The sequence below is a fragment of the Cricetulus griseus genome, chromosome 4 (genome assembly GCF_003668045.3).
Source record: "Cricetulus griseus strain 17A/GY chromosome 4, alternate assembly CriGri-PICRH-1.0, whole genome shotgun sequence".
NCBI lineage: Eukaryota > Metazoa > Chordata > Mammalia > Rodentia > Cricetidae > Cricetulus > Cricetulus griseus.
The window spans coordinates 194,828,185-194,849,791 of record NC_048597.1 but is presented as its reverse complement, the minus strand read 5'-3'; the positions used below and the strand labels follow the sequence as shown (position 1 = coordinate 194,849,791).

The window sequence follows — 21,607 nt, the reverse complement described above, 5'->3', positions numbered from 1 at the left end:
TTTACCTTTGAGACTAGAAGTAAAAATGACTTTTCAAACTTGAAAACAAAATCATAAAAGGAGAGGAAAACTGGCTGAGGTTTCTTTTTGCTTATCAAAAATATACAGAAGTCAAGCTAGAAACTATGTTGTAAACATCTATCAGTGTACAAATAACAAGGTACAGTGATAAACAAGGTCAGCAAGAATAAAAGATAAAGATATTTCACAAAAGCAAGTGAGAGGTAAAGCTAATAGAAAATGATAAAGATATAAGCTTGTAATTAGTGTTACAAAATTCAACCTCACTCCCCAAAATGAAACTTCAACATGGGAATAAAATATTCTTTTTCATCTACTAGGCAGTCAAATAGAAAAAATCCAATGCTTAGCACATTTAAATTTCAGCAAAATTGACATCTTATTATACACATGCATACATACTTACTATCAATATAATGCTTCCTAGGAAATGCTCCTAGACTATAATTTAAACTTGTTACTGGAGTCTGCCCTTAAGAAGTAAGGTAGACGCAGAGAGTCAACCAAAGCACAAATGCATTAATTTTTCTCTTGATACTTTTCTTATTCAATTTGAAAAAGATACTCTTAATACTTATTATTTTTCAATTGACACATAAAAGCAATTCCAAAAATCATTACTTATATATTTTATGTAGTGATATACACTATATAATTATATACTAGCTGAAAGTTTACTAATAAAGTCCATGTGTGTCTTTATGCATGAAAAGCAGGAAAATTTGACAAACCTATAGGATTCAACAAGAAACCTGGGTGCAGTATCCAGGGACACATCTTTAGCCTTTGTCACGCTTGTCACTAGAGTGAGATGCCATTCAGTTGCATAAAAAGCACAACAGTGAAACCTCCAAACACTTGTCTAAATTTAGGAGTCACCAGGATTATCATTCATGAATCTCTGCACAAACATTAACACAATCATAACTAAGATTTGGGAACAGGAACTCAAGTCAAGTGAGGAAGAGAAACCATATACCATAGGACAGGAAAGATCCTCAAATCATTTAGGGATGATGGTGTATTATAAAGTACCAGGCAAAACTGGGAATGAAAACCAAGAACACAAGAATCCTGCCTCAGCATTTGAAGAAAAGAGATCTGGCATGCAACCAATTGCATTGCCAGGGTGCTGCTTGTCATTTAAATACAAGTATCATGGAGCAAGGTACTTTCTAAAGCCAACTAATATTCTATAGATTTTCTGGCCAAAATAACATCAGCTACAGTAACTGTTTTAATTAGAACTAGTTTACATAAGATAAAATTTAATATAGTTCCTCATTTACATATATTTGCATTTTTCAAATTGAAGATCTGGCAATAAAGTTCAATAGTAGAAAACTTGCCTTGTTTGCAGCAGGTTCTGGGTTCAATTCCAGTTCTAAATATTAAAATTAAAAAATTCAGTTGTTTGAGTTTAGCACTTACTGTGCTGAGCAATTATAGAACTTTCCATCATCATAGACATTCAGAATATTCTAGTAGCATGAATACCATATATATATACAATAATTCCTTCAACCACCTGTTACACTGTAGACTGCATCCAATGCTATGCAATGACAAACAAGATGAAATAGCCCCTTGTTTATTTTATCACTTATATCATTTGATTGTGATAGGACAGAATTCCCCAAATGTGACTGGCATGGTGCAATCTATTTCTCACTGGCTCTTTTTCAATGGGGAATAGACAACTGTATTGTGAATGCTCCACTGGCCAGCCAGTTTAAGCTGGCTCAGTTAGGGAAGATGACCAACTACTGTTATTAACAACCCATTTGTGGAACAGCTGTTTGTTAACTTCCTGTCTAACAAGGTCTAGCTCATAATAAAGGAGAGGGAAGGGCGCAGAATGATTTGGCTTTATTTTGTATGGTCACTTCCACCTCCTACTGCTGGCAGCACAGGGAACCTTCTCCATCATTAACCATGACAGGTAGTTGGCACTTTAAGGGTAAAATTCACCGGAAACTGCCCACCAGTAACTGTCTCCTGATACATGTGATGCTCAATCTCAAGAAAATCCTCCCTTACTTTTGTTTTCCCCCTACCAGTTGCTGGCTCCAGTAGGCACTCTTTATCCTAACAAGCTGTAACTCCTGATTTTCACTGTCTTTGTTAGTTTTTGGAGTAGCAATTTGATTTGTGACATCAATTATCTGACAAATATAAGAAAGTTGATTTTCAGCTTTGCCGTTTTTGTTTTTCTTTCTTAAGAGTAAGAATGGTTTTCCAAGCCTTTAAAAATCATGCCAGAAACCAAAATTTTTTCCTTAACTCTGTTTTACAGTAACTCTTGTTATATAATTATAATCATTTTAAACTATTATTTCAATTAAATCATACTTGTCACCTGAACATCTACATCAACCAATACTGAGTGGCCTCTTTATAGCAGATCCTGTGGTAGGTACTGATTTAAATCTGGTATCTTACCTTCCAGAAACATGATCAGCCATGGCTGATCATTGCCAATGGACCAGATGATACAGAAACTAGAAGTTACTCACTTTGTCAGTGCAAATCAGGTTCAGTAAGAGCCAATATCAACAACATTCATACCCAGGATCTCAGAATTAAAGGAAAGAAACTGGGGAGAGGAGCATATATAAAAATAAGTTATGGAGCCAAGAGTAAGTCTTGAAGACTGTAGTACTTTTAAGTATTGAGTGATAAAATCAGTTGTAGAAGGATTTCACCAACTGACAATCTAAGCAATAGCGGAGAGGCGACCCTAAATGCCTTTCCCCTATAATGAGACTGATGACTACCTTATATGCCATCCTAGAGCCTTCATCCAGTGGCTAATGGAAACAGAGGCAGACACCCACAGATAACGACTAAACTGAACTCTGGAACCCAGTTGCAGAGAGGGAGGAGTAAAGATCAAAGAGGTCAAGACAGGGCTGGTAAAACCCACAGAAACAGCTGACCTAAACAAGGGGTAGCACAAGGACCCCAGACTGATGTCTGGGAGGCCAGCATGGACTGATCCAGACCCCCTGAATGTGGGTGTCAGTGAGGAGGTCTGGGCACTCTATGGGGCCTCTGGTAGTAGATCAATATCTATCTCTGTCATAAGAAAGAACTTTGGGAACCCATCCCACGTGGAAGGATGATCTCTCAGCCTGGACACATGGGGGAGGGCCTAGGCCCTGCCCAGGATGATATGGCAGACTTTGGGGCTACCCCATGGAGGGCCTTACCCTCCCTGGGGAGCAGAGAGGAGTTGGCGGGGTGGGGGAGGAGGGGAGGGAAAGGGGAGAGGGAAGGGATTAACATGTAAAGCAGGCTTGTTAATTTGAACTAATTTGAACTAATAAAAAAATATTTCTTGGGAAAAATGAGTTGTAGAAGGCACAAATAAAATTAATTAAAAAGAAACTTGGAAGATAGTTGAATTATGACTCCAAATATAGGACAGAATGATTTGAGAACATAGGTGATGAAACCTGGCTTTTGGCCGGGCGTTGGTGGCACACACCTTTAATCCCAGCACTCAGGAGGCAGAGGCAGGTGGATCTCTGTGAGTTCGAGACCAGCCTGGTCTACAAGAGCTAGATTCCAGGACAGCCTCCAAACCACAGAGAAACCCTACTTGAAAAATCAAAAAAAAAAAAAAAAAAAAGAAAGAAAGAAAAAAAACCAACAACAACCGGCTTTTGTCAGAGGAAACCAGACCCTTTGAGGCAAGAACAGTGCAAATAGTAAAGGTCCTTCTCTTAAGTTCTATCCAAATATTTTTGTGTAGTAACACAATACCTCTGCTAAAAGAGAAAGTCTTGGGACCAGGGAGATGGCTCAGCAGTTATGAGCACTTGTTGCTCTTACGAAAGACATGGGTTCCACAAACCTGGAAGCTCACCACAATCTGTAACTACAGACAGGATCCAACATGCACTTTTGGCCTCTGAGGACACTGCACACATGTCACATGTAGTTCTCAAACACATACACAGACAAAGCACCATAAGCAGAAAATGTTAAAATATAAATAGATTAAATAGATAAATGTGTGTGAGAGAGAGAGAAAGACAGAGACCGAGACAGAGAGACAGAGAACCACACTAAAAGGGAAAGTATTTGGACAAAAAAAAAAAAAGAAAGAAAGAAAGATGTGTGTAGGCATCTGGTCTATGAACCTGTAATGGCAGCCACACCCCTTTGGGAGTGGCTTCAGGCAAATGAAAGCAGAGAGAGGGATGCTTGAGGTGTGGCTTTCCTTCCCTCAGTCTTTCTTTTTTTGTTTTTTGTTTTTTTTACCTTTTTATTTAAATTAGAAATAAGATTGTTTTACATATCAATCCCAGTTCCCTATCCCTCCCCTCCTCCCCTGCCCCCCACTACCACCCTACCTATCCCATACCCTTTCTTCTCCCCCCAGGAAGGTGAGGCCTTCCATGGGGGATCTTCAGAGTCTGCCATATCCTCTGGGATAGGGCTTAGGCCCTCCCTCGAGTATCTAGGCTCAGGGAGTATCCCTCTATATGGAATTGGCTCCGGAAGTCCATTCCTGTTCTAGGGATAAGTACTGCTCTACTACAAGATACCCCATAGATTTCCGAGGCCTCCTCACTGACACCCACGTTCATGGGGTCTGGATCAGTCCTATGCTGGTTTTCCAGCTGTCAGTCTGGGACCATGAGCAAACCCTTGTTCAGGTCAGCTGTTTCTGTGGGTTTCAACAGCCTGGTCTTAACCCCTTTGTTCATCTGCAACTGGATTCCAGTTCAGTTCAATTTTAGCTGTGGGTGTCTGTTTCTGTTTCCATCAGGTGTTGGATGAAGGCTCTAGGATGGCATTTAAGGTAGTCGTCAATCTCATTAGCAGGGGAGAGCATTTAAGGTAGCTTCTCCACTGTTGTTTAGATTGTTACCATAATAGAGGGAGCCATTATAGGTTTAAAGAGAAATCAGGCACTAGGGAAATGTTCAGAGATCTACAAGGATGACACCCCAAGTCTTTCTGATGGATCAGTGGATCCAGTAGAAAAGCAGGGAAATGCTCCAGTGGTTCTTTGTATTTTTCTGTGTAATTGTTCCCCAATAAAACACATTTATCATTTATTTTTGGTTTAGTGAAGCCATTACAACCTCGCCTTCAGATGTGAAAAGGAGTGAGTCAAAAATTTTGAAGCCCAGAATGTAACAATTATCTTCTTTGAAGGCTAAAGAGCAGCCACAAGGACAAACAGGACAGCATCACACTGTAGCTGGGAAGGTCCTGGAATGCTGATCATTGTGGTATAAACTGTTCAGTCTACCTGGACGTGGGCTTTCCCCAAGTAAAGGAGCATTTTATCTGCTTATATTTTTTGTTTTGGGTTTTCTTTGTTTTTTGTTTTTTACTTTTTAATTCCTCTAGGAATGTGGGAAAAATAAAACAAAACATCATGACATAAAGAAAAAAATCTAACATGAACAAGAGAAAAGTAATCTCATCTGAAAGGAAACGAAGGAACACTTTAGAGAAAACTGTGATGAATAGATAGTTCAAAGTAGTGAAAGAAAGTGTACACTTGTTGTCACTGAGTCCATGATTCAGCTGGATGCAGAAGAATCTCCGAGTCGGAATTTCAAAGTTCAAAGGCATAGCTATGAGGACAGTGACTAAACAATGACTAAAGGAGGGAAGCAAGGAAACAGCTGGTGGGGAAAGGACATCAAGGAATCCACAATGAATCTTTGGGAGTGGTGCAGCTCTGACACTGTTAACACTTGCAGTCCTAAAAACTAAACTAAAAAATGAAGGGCATGATGAGAAAGTGTGTGGAGCTCAGTGACACCATGAGTGGATAATACTCAGTCTGTTTACCGGTCCATGAACAGCTGCTGCTTTTCTTGAGCCAGGAGGGAAATGTAGACAAAGTTCAGGGAGCCAAGAGGAAGGGGTAGATGAGACAATGAAGGAATCTAGGCTCCAGGCAGCTGAAAGCAGAACTGCCTAAATTATGTTAGTATTTGATGAGTTTACACATATGAGAGTAGAGACATTATCTTACCATGTTACCATCTGTGTGACATGAAAGATACAAATATTGAATTCTAAAAGCAGTAGAAAACTAATTTCCAGAATATTTACTGCTTCCAACACAAATACATCCTGCAAATCCTGCGAATATATCGGTACAGGCATGTCATAAGACTCTAACTTGAGAAAGCCATGCAGTCCTCCACTTTCTTAGTCTCACCTCAGATGTATAACCCACCTTCAGAATGCAGTCCCCAAACTAAGACTACTTTCTCTTTAAGATTTATTTTTTAGTTATGTGTTTATTTGTGTGGGGCTGAGGTGAGGGGTAAGTGCACATGAGTGTAGGTACCCAAGGAGCCAGGAAAGGACATCTGATCCCCGGGAGCTGGAGTTAAAGTCAGTTGTGAGTCATCCAAACTTGGATGCTAAGAACTAAATTCAGATTTTTCTACAAGAATAGTGCATGCTTTTAACCACTGAGCTAAGTCTCCAGCACTCCATCTACTTATTCTTCAATACCAGTATGCAGGTTAGATGCTCATAGCTAGTGCCCTAATCACTCCACCGTATTATTTTGAGATAGGTAGCTCACTGAACCTAGACCTTGCTGTTTAGGCTGGCGTGGCAAGCTAGTGAACTTGGAAGGTCCACCTATTTCTGTCTCTTAGCACTGCAGTTGTGGGTTGCACTGCTATGCCCTGATTTTTTAAATAATAATTTTCAATTAAGTTTTGAAATTATTTTATTTACATATACAATGTATATGAGACTACACAGCTCTGACTGGCCAGATGACTCCTACAAGATGTACCAAATAAATTTGAGATGGAGGAGAGAGTGCCTTGCTGCCCTCTGGTAACACTTGTCCAAAGTGAAAACAGTCAAAATGTAACTACTCCCTTTAAACTTTCCTATCAGTTCAGTCCTGTGCACAGATGTAATGATTGTTCAGTACTGTTTGCAAGATGGAAGCTTAGTTTGGCTGCTACTGACAACATAGTTCTTTTATAGGAAAAAATGAAAGCTCTATTTGCCATAATATAGGAAATCACTTCCTACACCCCTGGATTTTAAAGGTGTGTGTGTGTGTGTGTGTGTGTGTGTGTGTGTGTGTGTGTGTGTGTTTGAATGCATATATGTGTACCACATATGTACAGCTGAGTGCTCATACTATAAGAGGGCACTACATTCTCTGGACCTGGAGTTGCAGGTGATTGTGAGCTGGACAATGTGGGTGGTTAAAATAGAATCCTTGTTCTTTTTACCATCTTGAAACAGTAAAGATTTATTTTAAGAGGTAGAGAGATGGCTTAATATCTAAGAATCCAGGTTTGGTCCCAGCACTCACATGGCAGTTCAGAACCATCCACAACTCCAGTTTCTAAGGATCCAATGCCCCCTTTTGTCATCCACAGACACCAATGACATGTACAGACATACATAGAGGCAAAAGTTAATATACATAAAGTAAAATAAGATATTGTATAAAAAATAAATGTAATGAAATGACAACTACCTATAATTCCTAATTCCTTACATTGTAATACTGGGTTCCAGTAGGTAGATTTTCAACAATAATCTTATTTACCTACAGAACTATAGATACGTAGATCAGGAAAAATGCATTAAGGCATGCATAGGTATATATGAAAGGAGTGTGTGTGTGTGTGTGTGTGTGTGTGTGTGTGTGTGTGTGTGTGTGTTCATAAGTTACATATTGGTACATAGATGGGTAAATGAATATTGAAATAGGTTTACCAGCTGAAATTACTGAAAGGTGCATAAAGGAAAAAGGAAATGGAGAAAATGAATTCTGAGTAACACCCTTGAAACATAGAAACACCATATGATAAAAACATAGGGCACATCTTCCTCTGAACTTTTCTTTGTGAGGGTCCTGTGGATCTTATTCTCTTTTGCCATAGCTGGACATAAGGGGACACACACACACACAAACTCACTCAAATGTAACTGTCCAGAGGATTTTTTAATGGATTGATTTAACTTCAGAGTGATAATCATGTCTTCTCACAAACACTTCTTAATGAAAGCTATATGCTGTTATTCTAAATTTAAAAATGAATATATTGGACTGGGGAGATGGCTCAGCCATGAATTTCCTTTTTATGCAAGCCTGAGAACCTTAGTTTGATGCTCAGAACGTCAAGTGCAATGAGGGTCTGAGTCCAAACGTTTTCCTCTGACAGCTCTACATATGCACTGTGACACAAGCCTCTACACACACACACACACACACACACACACACACAAACATACACATGTACACAATATAATAATAAAATAATATTTTTCATATGGCTATAGCTTATTACTCTATGTCCTTTATACTTTTTGCAGTAAGTTAATAACTAGTGATTATTCCCTACTCAATATGATTTTCTGTACTTCACAAATACAAAGATATCTTCTCATAACAAGCAATACTCCTATTCATTTTACTTCAATATAATTTTAAAAATACTTTTAGCTAGTGCTGGAGAAATAGCTCATCGGTTAAGAGCACTGGTTGTTCTTCCAGAGAACCTGGGTTCAATTCCCATACGGCAGCTCACAACTATGTGTAACGTCTGTTCCAGGGAATCCAATACTCTCACACAGTCATTTGTATAAACAAAACACCAATGTACATAAAATACAAATAATTATTTTTAATTTTTAAATTACTTTTAACTAAGTTATCATTAAAATTGAATTTTTCATATTCCATTCTTGTAAAGGAAAATATGTACAATGGTTTGAATGAGAAGTGCCACCATAGACTCATATATTTGGTTGCCAGTTGGTGGAACTGGTTGTGATAGATTAAGAAGTGTTGCAATGGGCATTGGTGGTGAATGCCTTTAATCCTAGCACTCCCTCCCTCCCTCTCCCCTTCTCTCTCCACCCAGGCTTGTGGACCAAGATTCATGCTCTCAGCTACTTACTACTCTAGAGCTATTCCTGCCTGATTACTGTCATTTTACCTACCACAACAGCCATGGACTCTCTCTCTCTCTCTCTCTCTCTCTCTCTCTCTCTCTCTCTGAAACTGTAAATCCTAATAAACTTTCTTCTATAAATTGCTTAGTCATAGTGTTCTGCCAAAGTGATGGAAAACTAACCAACACAATATAGGAATGTCTTTAAAGCTCATCATATCAGCAATCCAATACTGGAGACCTAAAGACTTGGAGTATTCATAAGCCACATCACCACAGAAACAGAGCATCCTTTGCACACACTCTGAGATGAATTAAACCAGTGTAAAAACATATCAGATTGTCAAATTGTCTGTGATATGATTCAATATAAATGTTTCAGTTTCATAAAGTTAAATATATTCATCAAAACTGAATAATTTTCAACTTGTGATAAAAAATGACTGACAAATTCACTAATCCAAAGGATATATTATTGACTACCAGCAACCTATAACCTGGTACCTAGAATTCTAATCTTTTTCCTGTCTACTGTAAAGCTTGTCTTTACAATGATCTAATTCACCATACATTAACAGCAGCCCTAAAACATAAATAAGATGTGGTTGACCTGGGATAACTGAAGTTCGTTCTTGAACCATGTTACGGCAGGCGCTGGTTTGGAAAACACCACGTGTATGGATAGACTCTGATGCCCTCCACCCTTTCATTTACACCTGCTCCATCCAAAGACTTTTGGACAATTGGACTTGCTCCAATTTGAAATATCTTAGCCTTTATCTTAGCCTCTCTCCCAAGCATCAGACTGCTTGGTTTTTAATCACTGACATTTAAAACAAATGCCCCAAACCACCCCATTTTCATGGCTCATTATTATATGTAAAGGAAGCACCAACCAAGGCTTAAAAGAGTCAGTTTGGAATTTAATTACTCAGGTTCAGGCTCCATATTTTGCCTCCATATGTGGCACTTTTCTGAACTGGTGTTACCAATACTGCTGAACTAATATTCAGTTATGTCCCCATCTTATGTATTCACATGCTCTATTACTTCAAACGTCTTTACTATTATTCATCAATTCCCAAAGGACATCAGCATATTTGAGGAATTACTATTGCACACAATGAAAGCTTTACCCTGGCAAAAAATATTACTCAGCAGGCAGTAGGATAGATATGTTACCTCAAAGAAATACAACATGATAATAATGTAATTTAATATAGTAGAACTGTAAATCAAATGTGCATCTTACTAAACTGCAAAACTCAAATTATCTAAGGTCTGTCTTTAATGACAATCCTTTAATAGTACAGACAAAAAATTAATTATAGGATTGCAATCTCTCTAGGCATCATCAAATGTAGTTGTACTAAATATTAGAAACTTTATTTGCAGTTAAGACCTTTCCAGAACTTTTGAAGAGCTCTGAGTTTCTTGTCTTGTTTGTATACACGCCAAAGCCCTCTGGTGGTTTAGTATCTGGCAAAAGCACCTTAAGAGTCTAGTTACTTGGAGTTATCCAGGTCTCCTAGAGAAGGAGGAATCTAAAAATGCAAATTGCATGAGCTTTGAGTTAGAGATCAAATAGGAAGCTTTGCATATCTGAGATCCTTTTTCTTTGGCAAAACAACTCTTTCTGTTCCTAAAGGGGATAATTTGCTGAAAAATACCTTTTTGAAAGTTGGTTCTACATCAAAAGGATGTAAAACTCATATTTGATTATATAAATGCAAATGAATTAAAGCCACGTGGATAGAAGTTCTCGTAAATACATGAAGTTATATGAAATATGTATTGCACTTTTCTTAGTCTGGCATAGTATATAATTAATTTAAGATGTTTGGAGCATTAAAATGTGGCTAACCCCAATGGTTTGGGACATATTCTAGGAAAATTTTTATTTCAAAGACGAATTCTTGTGGTAAAGGAACATATATATATATTTTTTGTTTTTAATGACACCTAGTTGTAAAGATCTTATGGGAGAACAAAACTCATGCAAAAAGAATGAGGATCCAAAGGATATTTGCTGCAGCTGAGAAATATTTTAAAGTCATTTACTTCTGGATGCTTTGTGCCAAGTTAGCATATAACTATTTGCTTACAATTCATTACACTCATAAAATCATTTCCATAGTTCATAAATCACTAGCTAACAACTTGCACAGTGATTTTATTTAGAGCATCCCTGTTTCGAAAATAAAATAAATTTGTTGTGATTTCTGCATGGTGTTAAGAAAGGAACTTTCAGCTCCTGGGAGCCTTACATTTGCACTTAAGCCTTTCACATAAAAAGACATTCTAGCCGGGCATTGGTGGTGCATGCCTTTAATCCCAGCACTTGGGAGGCAGAGGCAGGCAGATCTCTGCGAGTTCAAGGCCAGCCTGGTCTCCAGAGTGAATGCCAGGATAGGCTCCAAAGCTACACAGAGAAACCCTGTCTCTGGAAAAAAAAAAAAAAAAAAAGACATTCTACTGTTTCTACTGTCACTAGGATCCACTCTATAGGATGTTATTGAATGATTCTAAAATGAGAACAGTTGATTTAAAATGGACCTGAAGGCCCATAGGTTAAAGGTTTGGTCCCCAGGCTATGGCATATTGGGATATATAAATTTTAAGAGATGGGACCACCTAGAACTCTGGTCATTGAGTATGTGCCATTAAAGAGGTGTGCAGACTACTGGTGCCTCTATTCTTTAACTTCTGAAAATGTAGTGAGCAGATTTGATCCACTGTGCCTTCCTCACCAGGATAGACCAACTTATCCAAAGTCCAAAAATGATAGGGTCAGCAGAATATGGACTAAAACCTCTAAATCCAAGAGTCAAAATAAATCTTATTTCTTCATAATGTGATTATTTTAGGTATTGTCACAGTAGTAAAAATTGACTCATACAAAGTAAAATTTATATATGTGTACACACTCAATCCTTTACACACATGCACACACATGCACACATGCATATGTGCAGGGCAAATAACTGCAGTCAGGATTTTCTAAGGTTTGGGCAGTGAGATGGCTTAGTAAGATAAAGGTGCTTGGTGTCAAGGCTGATGACCTGAGTTCCATCCCTAGGACCCACACAGTAGGAGAGAAACAGCTCCAACAAATTGTACTCTGCCCTCTACGCTTATAACATGGTATGTACACATCTACAAACATACACACAAAATATAATTAATTAAAATGCAATAATATCTTGCAAAATTTGATATGGTGCACCGGCTTTGTTCACAACATACCTTGATGAGTAGCTGAAATCAAGCTCCATCCCCACCCCCACCCAGACATCAGCACCCTGCTCTCTGTGCCCTTCCTTCCTTATGTGTTCCTTCCTGAATGTGGTTCCTCTTATTTCACACACTCTTTGGCACACCAAGATCATTTCACCCCCATGAAAACATTTCAAGTATTCTGTCTCCATGAAGATATTCTAAAGACAGACCTATACTTAGAATTTCATTTGGAAACTGGTACTGCTCTCTTACATTTTTTTATTTGTTTCTTTTATATAGGTGTGCAACCAGCCTCGAGAATAAAACTATGAACCATGAAGAGTGAGTGTGGTACATACAGTGCCTTCCCATCTCCTTCACACGTGGTAGACTGAGGTCTGGGATGAGATTTCTGCAATTAGAAAATACTTTATTACTGGGTGTGATAGTGCAGGACTGCAATCCCAGCAATAACGAAGTCAGGACAAGGAGATTACAAGCTAGAGAATAGATGTGGCCTCACAGGGAGACTGCATCTCAATAAATAAGTAAAAGAATGGAGAGAAGGGGAACAAGAGGAAGAGAGAACAGGAAAACTAGTGAGAGATAGGATTCCTTGATGGTTATTCCATCAAGGTTATTAGGGGAATGAAGGGGGCAGAAGTTCCACCCTCTGCCTACCCCCCAGTGAATAAAACTGCCATGTCTTATATATCTTATACACATGCTAAGTACAAGGTTTGGGGTATGAAAAGAAGAAGGAAGTCTTCCACGATGCATGACTTTCTACCTGGACTCTCTCAAAATAAGAAAAGACTTCTGCACTAGAGGATTGTTTTTTAGAATGTCAGACAGACAGTTCATTAGAACCCTAACACTGATTGCTTTCCTGCTCCTGCTTTTTCTGCCCTTCTCATCATTGTCTCTTACTTTTGTATAAAAATAATATCTGTTTACTACTAAGAATCATCAATTCTGAAGAATTAATAGATCAGCTACCACTGCTTCATCTAGCAGGTGGTTTGTTTGTTTTGTTGTTGTTGTTGTTGTTTTTTCTTTTTCAGGTTTATTTATTTATTGTAAGAGTGTTGCCTGAGCCCGGTGGTGGAGGTGCACACATTTAATCCCAGCTCTCGGGATGCAGAGGCAGGAGGTTCTGTGAGTTCAAGACCAGCCTGGTCTCCACAGCGAGTTCCAGGACGGCCTCCAAAGCCACATAGAGAAGCCCTGTCTCAAGAAAAAAAAAAAAAAAAAGAGTGTTGCCCGCTCATATATATGTATACTACATATCTGTCTGGTGTTACAGAGGTCAGTGAAGGGCACTGTATCCCCTGGAACTGCTGCCTGCGTGGAGGTATTGGGGAGTGAAACTGTCTCCTCGGCTCTTAAGTGCTGTACCATCTCTCCAGCTCCACGTGTGCTTCATCCTCCAAGTTTCATCTTAATTTGTCTCTCTGCTCTGTGTGCTTCTGTATTTCCTCCTTATCTGGCCTTTTCTATTCTCATTACGGTATGTTTGACTTTCTTTTCTTCAGAATTCTGGGTGAGCTATAGACCTTATTTCTACTTCCATTTTAAATGTAAGAGTATTTTTTAAATCATGAGAGGCATGGCCTTTACACCACCCAATTTCTTCAACTTTTACATGCTCTAGCGTATGTGGTGGATTATCATTCTGAACTATTGAACTATTTACAGCCTTGATATCATACACTACTATCATTTTCTTAACTCAAATGTACATGGCTAGCATTAGTGGTAAAAGCTACACAGATCATGTATTCATCTTGCTGTTCATTTTATAGCAGCTTTTCAAAGTGGGTATGGGAGAAAATTTTATAGAGAAACAGTTTAATGCTATCTAACAGGCTTCCATACCAAATGCATATTTAAACCATCCTGGATCTTGTAGTTTATATTTGGGGGAATGCAAAACTTAATTTTGTTTTCTCGGTAATAATAGGCTTTCTTCAGATAACTTATTTCAGGAAAACAAACTGTGTGCTTAAATTTTTTAAGTCTAGATTTATTAGGAGACCTTCTTACAAAATATTTCATTCTATACCTGTGTCAGACATAGATGACATTTTAAATATTCTCAGTAATTTTTGTTGGGCAAAATTTACATAAAATAATATAGAACCATATTAACCTAATGATGTTTGACAATATTCAAAACATGGCCCATCACCACCAGGATGTTTTCCCAAAACATTGTAATCATCCCCACCCCTTCCTTTGGCCCCAGTCAACCTACCCCTGCTTAGTTTGTGACACTGGATACTAGTTTTGCCTATTGAGGAACAGCATAGTGCTATGTCTGCTCTCATTCCAGACCTCCTTTATCGGCATGGTTTTGAGACTGACAGCTTGTTCTCTGTCTTAGAGCTTCCTGCTGTTTGCCAAAGAGTAGCTCGTTGTGTGCATTGCCCAAAATTAGTTTCAACAACTACCTTCTGATGAAGACAAGATACTTCCAAGACAAGTTCTGAGGCAATGATTACTAGAGCTGCTATCCACTCATTAGGGTTTTTGTTTTGTTTTGTTTTGTTTTGTTTTGTTTTGTTTGTTTGTTTTTAGAGACAGGGTTTCTCTGTGTAGCTGTGGAGCCTATCCTGGCACTTGCTCTGGAGACCTGGCTAGCCTCAAACTCACAGAGATCTACCTGTCTCTGCCTCCCGAGTGCTGGGATTAAAGGTGTGCGCCACCAACACCCGGCCATTAGGAGATTTTTGCAGACACATATTTTCATTTCGTGATAAATTCCCAGAGTAAGAATTGCAGAGTTATAGTAACTGAAGACTGAGCTGAACAAGTGACTTGCAATTTGTTTTCCAAAAAGGCTGTGCCATCCCACATTGCCTCCATCAGCTTCTAGTTCTTCTACTTGTTCAACAGTAACAGTTGTGTTTTTTAGTTTTTAACCATTCCTGTAATGACATATCAGTTATGATTTATTAAAGCTTGCCTGAGGATTCAGAAAGCAAAGTCAGCCTCAAGCTATAGGGATCAGGCAGTAGTGGTACACTCCTTTAATCCTACCGCTTGGGAGGTAGAGTAGACGGATCTCTGTTAGTTCAAAGCCACCCTGAGCTACACAAAATTGATCTCATCCTTAAGAGAAACAGCTCACACAAAGATGATCTCAGCACTTGGGATCACACACCTTTAATCCCAGGATTCTTGAGAGGTATTTAAGACAGGAACAGGGTCTCAGAGCTGGCATTCACTTTCAAATTTTCTATAATCCTTTAAACATATTGAAGATAACATGTATCAAATACTTGTAAAGCAACTTGGAGTTCATATGTAAATTACCTTGCACAAATTTCAAAACGATTGTGACTTAAACGTTATCTCCTTAGCTTTTATCTCCTACATTTGTTCTATCTTTAGTTAGATTCATCTTTACAGCTGTACCTGAATTGTAGTACATTATAGTCATTGAAAGTTCCAAGAAGTTGCCTGAAACTTCATTTTTTTATTTCATAGTACACATTTTAGAGATGATCTATTTCTTTCAATAATTCTTTACAACCCACTCCTCTATCCACCTCACATGCTATCAGATTTCAAATAAATATTATTTCTCCGTGTTCCAACATGACAAAGTTTATTATGTCCTCATAAGATTGCAACATACCTCTTTACCACATGGACAGATTCATTTTATTTTTTCATAACATAATACCTAGTTTTGGCTACCTTATTAACAAAACAGGTGTGGCTGTTCATATCTTTGAGTAGTTCGAAGATTTTGAAGCCCCAGTCACACTAGTTATCCATTTGGCATTTACTAATGGTTCTTTGGGTAATTCACAGTATGGTACAGCAACAGGGAATGAAACAGCTCTGTGCAGAATACACACACACACACACACACACACACACACGAATGTTCACAATAATTTTACAAGCTTACTTCATTCTTTGGGTTATATACCCTCTAGCAGAATTACTGGATCATCTTGTGGTTAATTCCATGTTAAATTTGGATGAGCCTCCATATTTTTGTCATGATGATTCTACTTATTTCCACTATGTTTAGGCTACATTTCCAAAGATCTTTACTATTCCTTCCATTTGAATAATGGCTGCTCAAACGTATAGGAAGTAATATTTCATTGTTTAATTTCCAATCTTCTAATACTCAGGGTAAGCATCACTGTTTGATGCACCGTTGCTATGATGTCTTATTTTAAAAATACCAATTCATGAATTACTAATTCTTTATCAGATGTATGGTTCACAAACACTTCCACTCATTCTGAGAAGTACCTTTTCGGCCTGTGTTTCTTTATTTATTTACTTATTTACTTATTGTACAGAAGCTTCATATTTTGACTTAACCCCAATTTTTAATTTTTAAAATTATGTTGCCTGTGCTTTTGATATTGCATGAAAAAACAAAGCAACAATGAAATAATCCACCATCCCCACTAGTGATGCAATAGAAATTTCTCCTAACTTCTGTCTACTACTTTCCATGTTCCCTATGACACATTTAAGTCCTGTCTAATTGTTTTTAGGTATGGTATGAGATATGGATTCAAACTATTTTTGCATATAAATCAATTTTAGCCCATAGCACCATTTAGACATACTGTTCTTCCCCAATGGTGACCTCAGCCTCTTTGACAGATCTGTAAAGCATGCCATTGAAGTATCCCTGGAGATTGTGTTGAACCTGATGTCAAATAGGTGCTATGGCTACTTGAACAATGCATTTGATTTTATATCTTCCACTTTTCCTCATCAATATTCTATAGTTTAAAATGCATGCTTCTTTTATTCTTTAATTAAAGTAAACCCCAGGTGTTTTGTTTTTGTGATGATAATAAATTAGGGTTGTTTCTTGATTTCTTTCATTGATGGTTCACTCTTACTTTATAGAAATGCTACTGGCATTTTATTTTTGTCTGTTGACTTGGGATGATGAAACTTTGCCAGTTTTGTTCATTAATTCTCACAGGTTTTTGGTGCACTCATTATAATTTTCTTTGTATAAAATCAGGTTGTATACCAACAGAGATTATTTAGCTCAGTCTTTTCCTATTTTTCTTGCCTTGGTGCTCCAGTTGGAACTTTAATACAATGCTGAATAGAACCTGTGAGAGCATTTGCTTTTTCTCCTGAAATCTGGTGTTGACAATAGGTTTGTCATATGTGTCTTTTACTAGGTGGAAGTCACCACTGTACTTGACATTGTTTAGAAATTTGTTATGAAAGTTTTATTATTTGCCAACTTTTTTATCTCCATCAATGACAACTATGATGACAATGTGGAAACAGTGGTAACATGATGATGTTTAGATGATGATGGTATTGGTATGATGATGATGTAATGATGCTGACCTAATGAAGATTTTGCCATGATGTAATAATGATGTGATGATTAGTGGTGATTTGATGATGATAATAATCATGATGATGATAAAGATAATGATGAGGATGATGTGATTATTTTGTGATGATGATGTGATGACTTGTTGAGGTCATGATGATGTAATGTTAATATGATGTAATGGCATAATGATGATGTCATGATGTTATAATGATTATGATGCTGTCCCTCCCCTTACTAATGTGGTTTTGACCTTCTTCATAAACTAGTGTTGCTTTCCTGGATTAGAGTTGTTGAATATATCTTTCCATCTCAGGAAAGTCTGAGATGTTCCTTGTGAACAATATCCTCAACATAGTGTCAAGTATAGTTTCATAATATTTGTATCTAATTAGTTTTGCACCAAAGTTTATCATGAATACTGACTTTTTCTCATATTTTTCTGGTTTTGATATCAGCGCCATGTTGGCATGAAAATTAGTAGGAATTTATATCTTTACTTTGTTTGCATTATTTGAAGGGGTAGAATTCAGCAGTAAAGTGAACAAATCCAGATGTGTTCTTCTGTGGGGTACCATTTAGTAGTGATTCAATCCCATTACTCATTATTGGTCCATTAAAGATGGTTTTTAATCCATTCATCTCTAATAAATTCTACAGGGGGTTCAGTATTTTATTTATTAACTGTGACTATTAAGACATATTACAAGACACTTTCAAAACAGGAATTCATTACCTAAAAGGTAACATGACTGATGATTAGAATATAGACTAATTCTCTAGGCCATCTAAATTCTAGCAGATAACTTTATTATATTTGTACTACAGTGACAGCCACATAACCAAATCATTCTTGGCCATAGATTACTATTTTTAGTAAGAGATGTACAAAAGAAATTAAAACAGGAAATACTTCCGAGTTATAATTTTAAATATATGACATATATTACAGCACTTGACAATTGATTAGCCCCACCCACTGCTTCACACCCCCTTTAAATTAATTTCTCAAATCTGAGTCCTTGTCATGATTACTCTTTCCTGTGACAATCATTCTCAAGCACATAGCCCTACTAATGATTCAAAAATACATCCACCCCAATTCAGAAAAGCATCTTCTATTTATATTCCACTCTTGTAACAAATGGCTAAATTTTTTCTTGATGGTATTTTAAAGAGTATCATGAGCTTTTACAAATTAAATTTTTTCTTACTCCTTGTTTAATTTATATTTTTAATTTTAATTTACAATATTTTCTCTCCAAAGTAACATTCAATGATGATAATTAATGACCATAGGACAAATACTAGAAATAAGAAATTTAATTATTCTTAAATTGATAAAAACGTGAAATATACTTTATAGTTTGATGTTTCTTAAATTAACATTTAATGTTGAGTTAACATTCAATATATCAATACTAAATTAATAAGGCAACATGATAATTTAAAATTAAATTAATACATAAAACTAGAGACCTTTTTTCTTTTTAAATAGCACTTTGGTTTTCAAATTACAATTATTATTAACACACTGTAACTATAAAGTGACAGATTATACTTTCACATTTCATACACACATATATTGTACATTGATTAGGTCCACATTCTCTCTGCTCTCTCCCCTTTAATAATTTTTTCAATAGTTTGTATTTCTAGATTTAAGAACAAATGTACTTTAACTTTTTATTTTAAATTTAAATGAAACTCAACACGTACTTAATATTTTTTTTATTTTCTATACAGTTAATGACCCCTTTGGAAATGCCATAATTGTAGCTGGAACAGTTCATTCCAGGAAAGAAATATCAGTACCTAAACCACTAATTACCTAGAATTACAAAGTTTATGAAATAAGAATATACATTTATTCACTCATGAGGAATTGAGTTCATATATTTAGAAACCACTTAAAAAACCAGGAGTGGCCATGTGCACTTGCAACCCATCAAGTCTGGAAAAGGAGTCAGGATCATTGGTTGCCTTTACTAACCAGCTGATCTAACTGATCTTGCTAGTTTGGGGTTCAATGAAAGGCCTTGTTCCAAGGGAATAAAGCAAAGAATGATGGAGCAGGACATCCACCACCTTGCTCTTGCATCTACATAAGTACACTTGCACACACCTGATCACACACCACTCACATGTAAAGTACACACACACACACACACACACACACACACACACACACACACACACACACACACACACGAAAATTTTTAAAAGATTGTTAGAGTAACTAATTATTAGTGAATGAACCTCTGAGTTTTCAAAGTGAACACATGAGTAACCAGAACTGTGCAACATCTCATCTCTTTGTTTTTACTTGACTGTGTTTTCAGTTAGTACACAAAACTCAAATATTATATACATTAGTTGTCACATTATGTCATGATGCATGCACAGATTGTATACTGCTTGAATCAGACTAAAGAGATACATCTTCAAACAATTTTTATTTCTTCACTATTAAGACTCTTTCCTCTAACTTTTTAAGATGTACAGTGTAATACCATTTTGTATAATCTTCCCTATTGTCCAATGGCACTTCGTAATTTCTCACTTTTGGCTATAGCTGAGAATCGCTTTGAACTAAATAATTTTCATGCTGTTATACAAAAAAAAAAAACCTGATAAAAGCAAAGATGTATTTGAACTGACTGAGGATATAGTCCATCTTGGAAGGAAGACATAGCAGAAGGAGAATGAAACAGCTGCCCATGTGGTACCCACAGTCAGGATGCAGCCAAAGATGAATGGTGGAGCTCAAGCTGTCTCTTCAGTTCCCTTCTATTTAGCCCAGGACTCTAGCACATGGAATTGTATCACCCACATTTGGAATGGGATTTTTTCTACTCATTTACATCTCTCTGGAAACATTCCTACAAACGCATCTTCTGGCACATTCTAAATTTGGTCAAGTTGACCACCCCTTGTCAACTTGGCACCCAAACACATTACTCAATCCATAATAATATTGATCAAATTTCCTCCTTTCTGGCCACTTCATATTCACACCATCTTCTGGGAATCACCTTTCTATTCTCAGAGAGAGAACAACTTTTCAGAATCCACTTTGTTTGACTAAATGAGAACAATGGTACAAAGCATGTAGGGAGTAGTGTGGTAAAGTAAAATAAAATTCAGTATAAATTTATTCAGAATGGTAAACCCTACTCATCAGCTATAGAGATTTTAAAAGATGGCAAAACCTTCACATGACAAATTGTGCCTGCTAGCAGTCACATCTGCCATATGATTTTTTTTCCTGCATCTCTGCTATAAGCCTCGGATATTATCTGATGGCATTTTAGTTTGAGGGTTGGGAGAAACTAGAGGTCAGTGATATAGCCTGAAGATTTTTACATGAAAGTTATAAGGATGCTATGCCAGACAATGAACTGAACAACGAATAAATATTAAAGGAACTAAAGATCAATCATACTTCAAGAATCATTACAGTTTTTTGGTGGGAACTTAAATTCATTAAGCAATTTATTCCTCAGATTTTCTCTTTTCATTTCTTTGCTTGATCTGCCAAGCAAAGAAACGAATCTTTCATGTTCTGAATTTCTAATTAGTTCTTTATAATTGCATTCTGCTTCATATTACTTCTCATGCACATTTTAAGTGATTGATTCCTCTGTGTCATTAAATTTTATTGGCTGGTTAAATATTCTTTTATTCTTACTATATTCTTTTTATTTCCCAGTTCTAGTGAATTGTCCTATAATCATTTAGTCAGAGACATCTGCACAGTGCCTGCACTCAATTTTACTATCATTAAAAAAAAGTTCATAGGAGTTCATAAACAAGAAATAGACCAAAGTTAAAACAGATGACCTGGGCTGAGGAGCTGTTGCCTATGCATGAAATAATTAACATTGTCTGCCCTTGACTTTAAGGAATAAACTCAATCAGACACCTGGGGTCATGTTGATATCCGAGTGCCACACTGCCACTGGAGCCTTACTGATCAGAATGTGGCCTGCACTGTCAACTGGGGCCAATGTGACATCCAAACCCTGGCCAAATTATCACCCACGGGCCATGCTGCAAGCAGGACCACATCAATTTGGGTGGCTTGTGCTGCTGCCTGGAGCCA

General features: G+C 37.1%; 1 non-coding gene across 7 annotated transcripts in view; it reads right to left on the bottom strand.

The window, feature by feature from the left end:
* Positions 1-21,607, bottom strand: part of LOC103161076 — a 389,511-nt gene that overhangs the window by 153,354 nt on the left and 214,550 nt on the right. For 2 of the 7 annotated variants that reach the window (XR_004769684.1, XR_004769691.1), the window contains 2 exons: positions 15,325-15,407; positions 12,251-12,570 (listed from right to left, as the gene is read on the bottom strand). The exons of the other annotated variants lie outside the window; for them this stretch is intronic. This is a non-coding gene — a transcript (uncharacterized LOC103161076). Of the gene's footprint in view, positions 1-12,250; positions 12,571-15,324; positions 15,408-21,607 lie in introns of those variants that run through there. 7 annotated transcript variants of the gene reach the window in all.